The sequence below is a fragment of the Ruditapes philippinarum genome, unplaced genomic scaffold (assembly GCF_026571515.1).
Source record: "Ruditapes philippinarum isolate M1 unplaced genomic scaffold, ASM2657151v2 ctg7141_1_1_1_1, whole genome shotgun sequence".
In the NCBI taxonomy this organism is placed as follows: Eukaryota; Metazoa; Mollusca; class Bivalvia; order Venerida; family Veneridae; genus Ruditapes; species Ruditapes philippinarum.
The window spans coordinates 25,692-42,074 of record NW_026866040.1 but is presented as its reverse complement, the minus strand read 5'-3'; positions in this window follow the sequence as shown (position 1 = coordinate 42,074).

Below are 16,383 nucleotides of genomic sequence, written 5' to 3'. Positions count from 1 at the left end.
TAAGTCAAACGGACACAGAAACATGTTCAGTGATTCTTATCAAGAAATTCTAAATTCGCATTTTTTCAATATGAAAATTACAAAGTGTTAGCGTACTGTGTTACGACGAATTAAATACGATATTTGCGAATTAAATTATTCTTAAATATTTGAGCACGAACATTTATAAGACATACTTGGCCATCCAGTCCTTTGTTATGTTAAAATATAAAACATGAAACCGACGACAATATTAAGGCTATAACCCGTTGTGAAACATGTTGTTTCTATATATTAACAATAAGTTTACAAATTAAGATCGTATATGAACTTACAAACTAGAAATAAGAAGAGGTAAAATAACAACTCAGTTACTTTCCTACTAAAATGGAATTGAAGACGTGCCTTTTGTCAATATAAAATAAATTCTGAATAACATATTCCTTTCATAATTTAATCGGGACGGCATTTATTTGTTTTATTCTTATAACTCCAGATTACATTGATAGCAACAATAAAACAAATCTCATTTGCATTTAATATTATCCTGCGAACTATAAGTAATTATTAATTCAGCTAACAAACTCTTTAGACAGAGAGCTTTCGTAAGCAACATAACAATTATTATCGTGTAACATTGTAATTTATTGCAATAAATATGCATACTAGACGATGAACCTGGCATGATACACGTCATCTTTGTCTTAAAACTAGAATAACACAATTAAGATTCACTATTTATCCGCGTCATCTTTATCTTTCAACTAGAATATCTGGTTAACCAAATATGTTATGTTGCGCTTGCGACGTAAAATAGTTCATATATTATGTTGTTTTTTTTCGTATGAACATTAATTAATACAAATGTATCGTCCATCTACAAATAGGTGGGTATGTGGCATTTGCTTAATAATTTCAAGGAGGCTAGCAAATGTAGGGGTACATTTTGAATTATTTAAAGTGTTTTCTAATTAATTCACAAAAGTTACTTTGCATTACAATGCATCTTTTAGTGTTAATAGGTTTGTTGTTGTTTGTTGGGGTTTTTTTTTGGTGTTGTTGTTTTTTCATGGGGTGGGGGGAGTGGTTGCAAATTGGCTGACTGACTGACTATAAATATGTTACACTGTAAGATACATAGTCACTGGTTGCCCTGGTTTAACCAAAAAAACTCATGGTTTTGTTTGTAAAACTGTTTGCGAGTAATTGACCTAGCATTGAAAAAAGACAGATGCCAATTTCTTACCTGCTAAAAGCTGGAAAGGTTCTTTGTTTTATAGATTGGAACTTATAGACCTTGCATATAACGGACATTGTTTAACAATTCTGGTGTTAAAAAAAGCCCAGTACTTGAATTTCAATACATTGGTATGATTTAAGCAGGAAGGGATATTAATGTGAAATAAGTAAACAATGTCGATAGATATAAGAATACACCCGGCTAAATGTGCCTATGTGTCACCTAAATAGATTGAGATAACATCAAAAAACATTGTTTAGTGATACAGATATGTATGGTTATCTAAGAATCGTTAATCATATAAATATTTCGTAAGAGTGTCTGAAGTTTACAATTATCAAGAAATAGTTTTTTATTCGTGTAAGTCATTTAAATAGTCATTGTTGTTCAAGTAAATCATCAAACATGAATAACGTATGAACAATTTAGAACAAAATTACCAGAATGTATTATCAATGACGTTCTACGGAAATTTTTTCAGTCACGTGATAAACAAGCTTAACAACGCATAAAATGATATTGTCAAAAGTTTCAAGGTCTTTGTCTTTTTGGGATACATCATAAATAGATATTAGAGTCGGGTATAATCAGTATAAAAATAATCTCCCGCGTTGAAAAAATAATATGATACTTTCTTTATATTGTTAAATTACAGTCGTTCAATATGTGCAATGCGGTTCAGTTTATAAACTGTCTACAGAAGCAAAGTCAACATTAAAAATGGAACTAAGAGGGTTATGTCAGTGTAATGAAACTAAATTTACCACAAAAATAATGTACGAATCGGGCACTGAAAAAAATGATGGTCTTGAACAGAAGTGTCTTCAATAGGAATTTAGTTTCAATGATTTAAGGGGCGTCCGTGGCCGAGTGATTAAGGTCGTTGACTTCAAACCACTTGCCCCTCACCGCTGTGGGTTCGAATCCCGACAGTGACTTTGGATTCTTTCATGTGAGGAAGCTATCCAGCTAGCTTACGGAACGTCGGTGGTTCTACTCAGGTGCCCGTTCGTGCCTGAAATAATGCAGTAAAGTTGGAACGTCGCCAAATGACCTATACTGTGTTGGTGTGACGTAAAACCAAAACAAACAAATAAACAAACAATGATTTAAGCTGCATACATTAAAAGAACAACTTTAAATATAAGTACATCTTTAACCGTTGGTATCAATTGAATAATTTATTAAAGATAATAAAGAACGATCTTAATCTTTGAGGTAAAAGTAGATAACGGTTACTTTACAACTTACAAATTCAAACTCAAAAACATTTTGAATTCAACGTTTTGTCTACAAGGTCACCTTATAATTAATATTTTGTTCCTGCTATACTTTAGAATTACCAGAACTTACATCAAGACTTCCAGTTTGCAAGAACCATCAAATATGTATCAAGTGTTGTTTCTAAGTTGATATGTAGGATGTTATATAAATAAGTTGCTTGATATGTATAGACATTTACCTAATTATTGATTTTTCTCCACGCTCCCCCCCCCCCACAAAAAAAGAGTTTACCTAACATAGAAATCATTTAGGTGATATTGAAACTTGAGGTTACATCTTTTAAACTGCAATTATTGACATAAGAGTCAATGGTAAATGGAAAAAATGGTAAACGTGGAACGGCATGTGTTTTCTGTAATATTGTTGAATACAATGGGAACATAAGCACTGATGCGTTTTAATGCAATATTAACAGGGAATGAATTTACCATGAATTTACCATGAATAATATCTAGGACTTTGCGCAGCAATTATTCATCATATCCCAGGACGATGGTCACCGAGAAGCCAAAGCTGTATACTAAATGATGGCCATTATTATCAAGTGTCAAAATGGATAAAGACATTCTAATGTAATAATGCAACCCAGACACTTAGTGGGCACTAACAATTGCATGGCTTTTGTTGTATTTATGCAGAAAATAATATCGCAATTCAATTATATTGAATCTGATCGGATATATGTTGCTGGAATAAGAATTACTTAATTGATTCGCCGAAAACGACATAGGCAAGTAAACAAATCTGAACAAGATTTGAGTAAGATTAAAAACCGGCAATTACGATACTGCTGGTAGTCAGCAGGTTGTGAATAGCTCAAACATGTTTTACCTTTGCTTAATTTTTAATTGTGTTGTATTTTTCCCAAAACTGATTTACGGGTCGGCCACAAGTTATTGCAAGGATTAATGCATCTACAAATTTATTAGTGTCGTGTACAAAACCTAATTGCAAATCAAATGAGCATCCATGCACACATGTGATTTCTTCTTTTGATCGTGAATTGTTCACATATACGAAAAGGTTAAAACACAAGGTTAGCAAAGAAAACTAACAGTTAAGACATTAAAACATTCCCATTAAAGATATTTTTACACTTGTTTTCTACATACAATTAGCAAATTGTATAACTTTATAACTAGCCTAGATTAAGTGAACAGTTAAATGTTTTCTAAGTGACGATGATTTCAGACGTTTTATTTACTGTTTTATACATTTTCCTCTCCTTTTTTCCATTTTGTCCCAGAACAATCACAACCCCATTATATTCAACCTTTCATTTAATTGTGTCACTCTGATAACACTTAGCGTTCTTTGCTGTTGTAAAAAAGTATTTACTTATTATTACAACCTTCTCTGTTGTACTCCCACTTACCAGTTTAATACCCCACTTATTCACCCTTGTTGATCTACACTTTCATATTTATAACATGACCTCGACCTAACAAAGAATATATTTCTATAGCATTGATGATTCGTTACTTTATGGTTGCCAGTCGTACAATAATATTAACCTAAAAGTTGATAACAAGTAAGGCACTCATTTATAACAATTGTTTTGATATTAAGTTTAGTTTTTATTATTTTTATCTATCTATTTACAGTCCATAGAAAAAATTATCTTACCTTTAATTGCATCATTGATTTTTTTATGGTTGTTTTATACTTTTTTGACACCTCTGAGAGCTCAAAATTCTTACATAATAGTTTTGCATGGGCCATATTTGCTTGCTTTTAAACTATCCTGGCATATGCCTTGACAAGTAATTGTTAAGTTCTTCATAACTTTTGTTGAGAGGATATTAAAATGAAAGTGCGTTCTTAAGAAATTCTAGTTTATCTTGAGATGTGAAAGCACACTATACTTGTAGTAAAAACATTTTTATGCTGTCAAAAATAAACTTTATGCAGAAACTTGCATATGTTTCTAAAATGAATAACCCAAGACATCACTGTCAAAATAAAACACAAAAAAATAATATTTACATGCTTTAATTTTTAATCTAGTAAAAGAAAAAACAATAATTAAAAATTAATAGTTTAATTCTTTCATATCAAAAGTAATACTTTCACAAATATATCACCATAAAGATAATCGTACAAAAATTATCCTAACATTTTCCAAAAATAATAAACATTGACAGAATTCATTTGATGCAAATCAACAATATTGAATAAAGCAAAATTTAATATATCATTTCACCAACATTAAGACAAACATATTAAGCATATTAATCACCAGACTGCGAATATAATGTTTAGAAATTGTGTACTTATCGACATTTACTTTTGCACGATTAAATTACAACGTCTCTTGCCAGACAACAACAGATCAAATTTTGGATATTTTTTTCTATATCAAATTACTTAAAATCATTGATTCAAGGTCACATAAGTTATATCAATCAATTCTGATCTATGAGTATTTGTCCTTTACCTTTCAAAAAAGCATAACATTTTCAGATGATCTGGACTCGATTGCCAAAAACATTGGTTAATGATAACCAGCATCAATTGCTTATAACCGTTAGATTTGTACGTTGGATCAAACATTACTCGACGAAGGATTTGTTATTGATTGATTAACTTCCATCTACCTCTAAACATCTGTAAATGTGTATAAACAGCCATCATCATTAAAAATTAAAACATTTAAAACATTTTTAGTTATGTGATAGATACTCATTTATTTTCCTATCAAATTCCAAATGAAATGCGTCCCTTTTCAAATATTGTTTAAAAGGACTTTTGTTAGGTCTAGTTTTGTGTTGTTTTGTTATTGTTTTGTTATTTTTTGTTTTTGCTACTTTTTGTTCGTGAAACAAACATACAAACCACTTACTTATTGTTGTTTTTGACCTGTTGTGTAAATGAACATACAGTGGAGCTATTTCATGTGTAATTAAATACTCAAGTACATCGTCGGTTCATTGACCATTGACCAAATTGTTCTTTATTTAGTCACGGAGTTTTAATTTATTTTTCATTTGTAGACTTGAAATGACCTTAACAGAGAGCAAACACTTTTCATTTACATTTTATAAAAAAAATATAACTTAATTTTGAAGCAAGATATTTCAATCTTTACTTAAAAGTCTCAAACATTTCAGGCAAATTTAAGTTATAGCTTATTATTTCCAAAAGTCCAAAACAAGCCATATCAAATTCTTTTTATACTCCGTCTTACTGTGGTTTATGTTTTCCATATAAGTCCATAAATTCATATGATATTTATATATACGAGTATTTTATAACAAAATTTGGTTAAGATGTTACATGTCGGGCCTAGCCTCGTCCGATATAGTTGTGCTAAACATTTTATTATGTATGATATTTTGAACTATTTAATTGTGGTTTGTAACGTGTAGGCGTGTAATCATTTCTCTAAAGGCTCATTCACTCTCTTTCCTGTAATAGGAAATGGAAAAAAGAAATATTAATAAACCTATGTCATTTCCTCATCATTTTCCAGAATCACGGACTGGTTTTATGTAGAATATTCAGAAATAATAACAAACCGCAGGGTCCTGTTGTAAAGAAAGATACAAAAATCCGGACAGAGAATTTCAAAGACTTTTATAACTTATAATGTAACTCATAATATTTTTTCTTGTAAAAGTCGCAACTTATGTTGCGTTATGCTATGGGATGTTGCACGTTTTCATTATCCCTCATGTACAGACTCAATCAAGCCGAGTCTGCAATTCTCTTGTAATTTTGTTGTGATTTATGCTTCCGAGGGATCACTTTGTTCCAGATTTTTATACTTCACAACAGCAGGTGTCAAGTGCTGTGTGGCAGCTGTAAAAAGTTGCCCCGTACTTCACTTCAGTGTTGTTATATTTTTCTGGTCCTTCGGGATCATTGATGCCAGCACTATTAAGTGTTGGGAATTGAGTACCGCTCAAGCCGGTGCTAGGGGGCGTGAGGGATGTTGCACGTTTTCATTATCCCTCATGTACAGACTCAATCAAGCCGAGTCTGCAATTCTCTTGTAATTTTGTTGTGATTTATGCTTCCGAGGGATCACTTTGTTCCAGATTTTTATGCAAGCTTACACTTGCAATATCCTTTTCTGTCTAAGATGCAAATATTTATATACATGTGGTTAGTCCTGTTATATTGAATTACAGTACTGTAGAAGTGTGTGATTTTATCCGTTTTATTTTCATAACATTAAATTCGTTATAATTAATCTTTGTTACAAGATGTACAATGGACTAGAACCATTTGAAAATCTCAAGGGACATACGAATATAAAAACGGCATTCCATCAACGCTTGAAAAAAACACTAGCAACACAGAACCACTAGCAAGGAGCCCGTCAGGACATCCAAACCAAGGATAGGACACAAGTACAAAGCACGGAATAATACCCAAAATTACACGGAATAATACCCAAAAAAGAAGATCATAGAAAACAAGGTATCAGACTTATCTAGGTTTTTCAAGATATTTAATTTGAAACGATGTGGACGGCGGACAAACATCGATACACGACGGCAAAAATGTGAGCTTAAACAAATAAAATAAATAAATGAATCGTAGCTAAGTGGTCAAACTTACATAAACGCACAAATACTTCACACATTCCGGTTAAGTCTCTCTATCGGGGTGAGATTGCTGATTCAGTGAGATAATTTGTTAATGAGCTTAATATTTTAAAGAGTGTTGGTCCTGAAAAAAAGACATGAGTATATTTATTGGGTTAAATGCTCTTTCAATTAAACAGAACAAAATCCCCATCTGCATGCGTTAGCCTAATTTTAGATGTAGATGAGATGCTTTCTATCTCAACTGAGCTAGCTCGGGATCGTTGTTTGTCCGTCGTCCGTCTACATTTAGTTCGTTAACACTCTTGTAGTTATATATTGCCACAAACATCATCAAACGTAGTGAGGATGCTTGTCTAAGTTATTGCTCGTATGAGTTCAAACATGGGTCATCTTGGTTATAGGGGCTAAAAAAGAAAAATCTTAATAACACTCTAGTGGCTATTGTTTTAATTTAAATATCCTGGTGATTGGTCAGAAAGATTAATGTGATGATTTATTTATCAAGTTCGAATATGGGTCATCTTGGGTAAAAAATAGGTCACACAGTCCAAATATATTAAAACATTGTTAACACGCTATGGGCTGGTATTTTTTATCCAAATAGGTCAGAAATGTTGTTTTAATAATTTCTAGGTCAAGTTTATATACTGAGTTATCTGGGTGTCAAAATCTAGGTCACACAGCCCAAATATAGAAAAAAATGTTACCACTATTATAGACGATACTGTTTTGATCCCAATTTCCTGGATATTTGTCAGAAAGATTGTTTTGGTGATAACTAGGTCTAGTTTAAATATCGGTCACCTGTTGTCAAAAACTAGGTCACACAGCCAAATATAAAAGGAATTGAGCCTTCATTATCAGGTGAGCGACATAAGGGCCATCATGGCCCTCTTGTTCTGGAAATTACAGGCACAAGTAATTTAGTTTCTTGGTATGATTGTTTTCGAGAAACACACATATGTCATACAGATTATAGACATCCAAAAATAGCTTAACTCATTGAAATCACTTGTCCAGTTACACAGGATTGATTTACAGAAGCTATCTATCTGATGGATAATGTTTAAATTATCCTCTGCATGCCTAAGAAAAAAAGAAATATTAATAAAAACATTGTCCGGTTGCAATCATTGAATGTGATATAAAATGCTCTGAAATATGTAAAGAGACAGGTAGGTTTCCCCTCGGCTTTCAAATTAAATTAAATATGTTAATTTACATGACCTTTTCAAATGGAAGCATTAATACCATTTAAGGTGACAACGGAGTCAATTATCACTGAAAATACCTAAAATGAGATTTTTTTCTTAGTAGATTTATCCATCTTTTCTGAACACATTCCTGGTTTAATTTTGGGAGCAGTTAGTCCAAAAAATGTGTTTTTAAATGTTTTAAAACGGTACCTGTACCATTTTTATCTGCTATTTGCGTAACCTGTCAATTATCGATAACGCTCCGCCCCCTGTTGAGGCAACAATGAGGGAAATCGGTAGTTCCATATATGCGTGAATTACCGGTCCATAATGGTCCATACTACTCGTAATTCATGTATCGTACAAATACCGAATATCGTCTACCTTTTATTTAGCCTTTTTTATAAAATAAGAAATTGTCGGCCAATGTACGTAACATAATGTATGAAACATAAATAAGCTATCGTCGGATACCCACGGCCGAACCATTAACATTTATCATTTATTGCATGTAACATGATTATCAATCGTGGGTATCCGACGATGAAATAATTAAGCATAGCGGCAAATCGCACGACCACGGGGTTGATTAAAAATGTAGTTGCTAAAATATCCATAATGTGTGAAAATAATTTGTCTGTCCCGTTAATCTGATAGATATTACATTGAGTTTATGGACTTTGTACGGATTCAAGGGCTTGCTTTACATTCAACCTCGTTTTCTAACAATGTCAAGTAAAACAACAACAAAAACAGACAACATTTTTAATGTGAACGCCTATATGACTTGTGGTAAGGTGTCCCTGACAAATTTCTAAACCATTTTAGGTTGTCTAAGATTTATATCAATTTGGAGGAAAAAATATATAATATCCTGTTCTTATTTGTACTTCTACCATGGACTTTAAAAGACCGTCAGAAGCTCAGTTTTTTTGTTATTTTAATTTATATTTTAACGGAATTTCATAAACGAATACACAAAGTGACACTGGTATAATATAATAATTATGCTGAAATGCTGATAATAATAATAATAAACTTCAAAAGTGAAACAATTAAATACCCCGCTAGCGGTGCGCAAATACTTTCCATCCCCCCCCACCGAGTGCCTCAAATTTTACCGAAAGTCACGTGACATGTGCGACCGATACCAGACGGACGGTAAATCACGTTAAGATTTGAAGAAATTTCTGTTATAAACTGATATTAATCAGCAACTTTTTGATTGGTCAGATGTCACTGGGTCATAAAATGTTGTTAGAGTATGTAACCGCAACTTGTGACCCTCTCTGGTGCGATATTTGTGTATTATGCAATTATTTAGCGTGAAACGTAGGGGTCCGAGAAAGAACAGCCGATTTATGACACTTCGTTTGATGCGGGTCGGACTAAATTTGAATCGGCATAACTTTTTTAATAATCAAGCAATTAACATGCGGTTTAAAGCACATGAAAGGGAATTCATTTACGGAGGGAACCGTGTCAGGGATTTTTGTTTGCTCCATCAGCGGCTTAATTATCTTTAATTACGTAATATGTATGGTGAAAAAAGTCGCATAAAATGTTTGACTTTACGTAATATTTTTTTGAGAAAAGATAGAAAAAATTTGAGACACGGTTCCCCAGATATTATAAGTATGTTTATTTTCCAAAAATTTGATGACAAAAAAATAAAAAATGACTTTGATATGACGATTTAAAATTTTCGGATTTTTATTAAAAATCAATCATTTACAAAGGCATTTTTTCAAATATGTTATTTTTTATGATGCTCAAAGACATTTAATGCACAAAGATTAAATAAATAACAATTATCACTAATTTAATAAAAATAAGTTGGTTTAAATGACATTTATGTGAGTACCACGGAAAGTGTCTGTTGTCACCTTAACGCTTTGATGATAAACTAAACTATTTTTCATTGTAACATAAAATACAGTAACAAAGTAAAACAAATGAATCATCCAAAGGGATGCGTATGTGTACATGCATAAGCTTTGTTAGCTTTTTATACTTATGTCTTAGTATTTGATTTAATACCATCTTTAAACAGTATTTGAGTCATATAATACCATTTTTAAACAGTATTTGAGTCATATTACGATGGGAACCAAACCACTGGCGAGTGTTTCTGTTTTGTAACAGTCTAATTTAATCTCCTTAAATAATCGCCAACATCTCCATGTATATGCAAAATGTAACAATTGTTAGTAGTTACTTTACGTAAGTATTATATGTACTTATAATTGTAAGATTTTGAATTGTAAGTCTTTGTATTTTAGGCAACTTCTGTATGGCACCTTTAGATGATGATATAATATATGTGCCAATGCTATATTTTTGACAAGAAAACCTTACAGGACATTTCTGTTAGTAACAATGGCAACAATACTTTTACAAGAAATTAAATTTCTAGTGAGGAGAAATGAAATTTCTAGTGACAGCAGAAAAGGCTCCGTTTTTTAAAAAACGTGTTAACAGACGTGTTTCAAATATCTATTGTGAGACAGTTTTATCAGAGATTTCTAAAAGACTTAAATGGTGAGACAACTTGTTAACTACTGCCATGTGAATATGTAACGAACGTGCCAAATACGTTTTGATGATAAAGCATGATTTATAAAAAGGGGCTTATGTTACTGTAATTGCAACATCTTGAAACTTTTGTTTTGCACTAGTACATAGGAATCGTATTTACCAGTGACAAAAATGAGCTTTATTTAACTGTAATATCAATAGCTTGAAGCTTCTGTTTTGCACTTGTAAAAGGAAGATGGATTTATGGACAAAAATGTAAAAGTCATTTCTTTCCGAGGTGTTCATAAAATTACATATGAATATAACTAAAATTTATGCGCGCACGTTGTATCATTTAGAACTTAAATATTATTTAAGATGTATGCATTATTAGATTATTATATATCGGTGTCAATACAGAAATCTATTTCAATTGGGAAGTACACAGCTTTCAAATCTATATTGGACGAGTCACTGATTTTTGCTGAATATGATTCACTTAAATAATAACAATTACTTTCATAATTTGCACTACATGATGTTCCATGATACAATCTGATCAATTTATCTATGTGTTTATTTCTCAAGTTCAAGAAATGTCATATCAATTCCATATTATACTCCGTTTAGTCTCGTTTTGCCGAGTCCAAAATATATTTGATAACAAAGTTCTGTTACAATGTAAGATGTCGGCGAGTGTCTCGTGCGATATAAGTTTGACAGCTGTGTTCCAGTCTAATAGAATGTACTGAATATTGTATAATATCATCAAGTTTCACATTTATAATGAACGCATGATAATTGTACTTCATTCTCGGTTTTGTCTTCCATTTCAGTTATAGAAACATGTCTACACGGAAAGGGTACACCTGATGTATATGTTTATTCCAATGAAAGATATTATAATATCTAACCAATCTCTGAAATGTGTGTTTGTCTTTCAACAGTTAAGCTTTTACTCAAATTTCGTTTAAATGGTTTACTGGTCTAGCAAGTTTCTGGATTTCATTCATGCTTATTGGTCTTGAAAATACGTCATCGTTATCAAGAAACTTTCAGACTAGTCATTTCAAGATTTTATTGATGCTCGCTAGTATATATAAAAAACCCAATATTCATTTGTTAGTGTGTCTGTGTTTCAATATTTATGCATACTAAAAAGCTGTGAACTTATAATACTATGTAATTGTTTCTTTAAGCAACATCTAGTAATGAGAATTATAACATGTATTTTGCGTGTTCATTTTTTATACTTTCTTTAGAATTCGTGCTCTGTATACATGTTTTCAATCGCACAAATGAAAAGTAACGGTAATTTTATAAGCCAAAAAAAACGAACTTATAAACAGATAAAATTCGCATGAAAGGAATTTCATAAAATTACCCAGAAATGTATCTGAATGACACGGATGCCCCTGCCGTATGTGTTCGGGATTACGGAATAATAATGAAAAGCCGAAGGTCAGCAGTTTTTTTAAATATTAATAAGGTTTTAAATTTAGAGTGACATGGTACAAAAATGTACTTTTGCATAAAACTGGAAAACAATAACTATCAATAAATCGTATTGTCAAAATTAACTATTGATTGTAACAATTGCTATTGATATTCAATTTATTGAAGCAGCTGTGTTTGTAGCCTTGGTACTTCCATTCAGATAAAAGAAACCAGTGAGATTATTTACGAACAATCAGCAAAAGAAACAAAGCAAGCAAAGAACATAGCATTTGTTTCAAAAAGAATTTCTATATTTCTATCATTATAAAAGATTTGTATAAAGTAAGCTCATGTGACAGTTGTGCACACACTAATGTTCTGAACAGAAGCTAATCGTATTACCCTATGAGAAAGCAATGGTATTCAAAGTTATTAAAAAATACCATTCAAGATGATATTGTGTAATAATATAATTTTTCTTACATTAGAATTGGGTGCTACATGTTGTCTTTACTATAATTCTATTTGTAGTTATCTTAATATTAAAAAGAAAATCAATAAACAATTTGACGAATAATTTGTTTGCATGGTGAACAGAATTTTCAACATTGAAACTTATAAATGTAGTTTTAGAGAGCGTTGTTGTCATTTGAACTTTTTCCTGTAACTGTAAAAAAATTTTTTCTTAAAACAGAGTTTCGTTTAAAAGCCAGCTCAGTTTATTTTCATATATGTGAAAAACATAATGATGCACATCTTCAAACTATTTTTTGTTGAACTATACACATATATATCTAGAGACATGTTTAGGCTTAAATATGATGTATACCTTTGCCAATATAATCCTAATGATAGCCGTCGTCCATTTCATAAATTGTATGTAAACTAGATGGTAATTGATTGCAAACGTATCTGTTGTCTGAGACATTCTTCTTATGATTTCTGGAATCATGACTTAAAGTTGTTTACATTGAATACTACTTCAGACATCTTTATCATCAACCTTCCTATGATGTATGGAGGTGTACTGCATATATTGCCTGACAATTTACATGGACATATGAATAATATACTTCAGGGGCTGCAATTTGTCAAATTAATGTTCGGTCTTTTCATTTGGGATTTATGGCGTGATGTTAAATAAAGAAGGTCATTTCTAAGCCGTTGTTTCATTAATGCAACAACACGTATCACAATTGTAATTAACTTATCATTGTTAGAAAACAAGAATATCCTTTGCTTAAACTACATTACAATATTTTTATAAAAAAACATCATTTTACGTATAATACTTTTAGTATCTAAAACTAAAATATGATGTACTTTATGCATATTCATAAACAGATGTTAAAACCTACATGGCACCAACATGGCTTTTTTGTGTTAAACATTGGACTCTTCTTGCATTAACGATTTTGCTTTTATTTAAAGTCTATTATTTATACACATATCTTGGTACATGCTCTGATGTATATGTATATCTTTACTAATTAGCGACTTTTTAATTTTAACATTTATTTTTTTTATTATCATGAGCAGACTTCTGATAACAGGAGACATACTATTTTCCATGTGAATGACATTTATGCCTGCCCTCAGAGTGTCTGAGTTGCCGTTATTTATCGGGATATATTAATTTATTCTTTTACTTGTTAATAATGGCTATCATTCACTATTCAGTATTGACCTCCACATAGCTCCTGTCTAGTGATAGCTCATAGAATTGTTGAATCTGTCTAGGGATATCTCATAGAATTGTTGAATATTAGCTTTGATATTACATATTAATGCAAGGCAATTCATGTCGAGAAAAATCATATGTCAAGGTTTTATTCCGTTGTTTTCTTTTTCAAATTAGAAATATATGGAAATATTTGACCAATTCTAATGAATAGTTCTAACTATTTTTATAAGTGTATTATCAAATACTTGTTTGTGAGTGCGATAAAAACGTTTTGCCATTTGTACCACGGACATATCTAATACAACAATGTAGTACAGCTAGATAAGATATCTCATAAATGATAAAAAAAATAACTTCTTTTCTTAAACATATTGTAAGTTGAATTAATGAATAACTTGAGAAATAAATGGTAATCCGTTCTTGTCCTTTGCTCTCCCTTTTCGAATTTTTCAACATGATTATAATTTGAATGATTGACTTCCATTATATTGAGAGAAGCATATGGAACTAGCTCATGTTTCAGTAGAAACACCTATGCTCCTTTTTATTTATTTCCTATCAGTGTGTTCTCTCTAGGAACATCAGTTACAGCTTGTTTGGTAATCATTCCACATGGTGTCCTTTTAAATTCAAAGGAATTGTAATGTCGTACTGTCTGTTTAATAGGTTAAAATTTCGTCCATATAATAATGTATTTTTGCAAATAAATCTTTCTTTGAGATAAAAAGATACATTTTAAGCGAGGTCTGATATAATTTTTCTCTTCGGCAATAAATGCAGTATTGACATGAATAAAACCAGGATAAAAGAAAATACAAAAATGCTAGAGATAGGAAATTAGCCAGATCACTGTCTCATTCCTAGATTGTGCAGACGAAAAAGTTATTTCATATAACCATTTTTATTCGTTAGTTCAATATATTTTCTTTGAAGATTAATTATAAGGATATGCCATTACTATATGAACTATAACTGTGTAACCATACAGTTTCTAAATGCGTTACTTTCACAAGCATAAAGCATATCATTTTGAACGATTTTAGATATTTTCATTTCTACTACATGAGAAACAAATATAAATTTAATACAGCCACTTTTATTTTGCAGCAAAATTATTGCTTCAAAGTTTGTTGGTATCTTGAATTGTTATTTTATGTTGTTATTTTATTGTTATTATTATTATTATCTTTTTTGAAAACAATATCTGTTTTGGTGCTTATGATCGTAATTCCATGCATTGATTTTATAAACTTTTTTAAGATAAACTATTGTTAAATACTTTTATCACACTGCTTAACAACAGATTATAAATAAGTTGCAATTGCGTGTCAATAAAACAGCATTCAGAGTTTCGAAAAATGTCATGGGCTGTCATATATAAAATCTAAGACTTTGTCAAGCGAGAAAGAAATATATGTACCAAAGAAATGAAAGATATAAATCCTAAAAGCCAAACCATGTCCTAAGCCATAATGTTTTGTATTCGAAAAATTTCCTATTGTATTACTTTTATCGTAATAAAATCAATTTACTGTCATCTTTCATTGGAAATGCCTAAGCACGATTATAACCAATAAAGCATTCAATGCTTTAATGAAGTCATGTGTAAGAGAACGAAACAAAAAATTGCCGGATATGAAATTGAATTTACTTTCATCATACTTGTCATGACGATATCTTAAATTCAAAACAATTAATTTAGTTGTTTACAAAGGATTTGAATAAGTGGATCTCAAATATTTTATTTGATACACTGTACAGATCTTTATGATTATTTGTTTCCTTTGAAAAGTGAAAATCTACTCATTCTCTTTAGTATAGCAATGATAAAATAGATCGTGAAAGCCTGCGAACCCTTTGAAAAATATTATTTAGTAATAATACGAATAATGTTATGCTAAAAGGCACATTATTTCTTGGAAAACAATCTTAGAAAGAGCAACATGAGTTTTATAACGCGTAGATAATGCTTTTAGACCATCTTGTATGCTTGTCACATGTAGAAAGCAGCGCTGAAATTTTGAGAAATAAAAATAAAAGCTTTTCTGGGATTTAATAGCCTTTAAAGTAATGTTCATGTGTCGTTCAAACCTATAACATATGATTATCAAATTGTACACACAAGTTGGGGGGGGGGGTTGTTGTAGTTTTTGTTTTTGTTTTTTTGTTTCCTTCTAACCAGTGTTTAAGTCGTCATTCATTAATGGAATAATTATGCTTTTGAACTATGTAACTATATTTTGAAAACAAAGATAATACAGATTTAAACGTTTAATAGTTTGAATATAATCAGCAGTATTGTCATATATGATACAGGTCTATTTCATGGTGTTGAAGGTTTCAGGCATTTTTTAAATATTTTCCCATCTCTTTAGTCTTCAACAAAATGTGTACTCTTTATAAAGTCATGACAGTGGTATTTAATATAAGTTGCTGAACTTATCATCAATGGCAACTTGCATTGATTGACCAGACAAATGTAGGACTGTT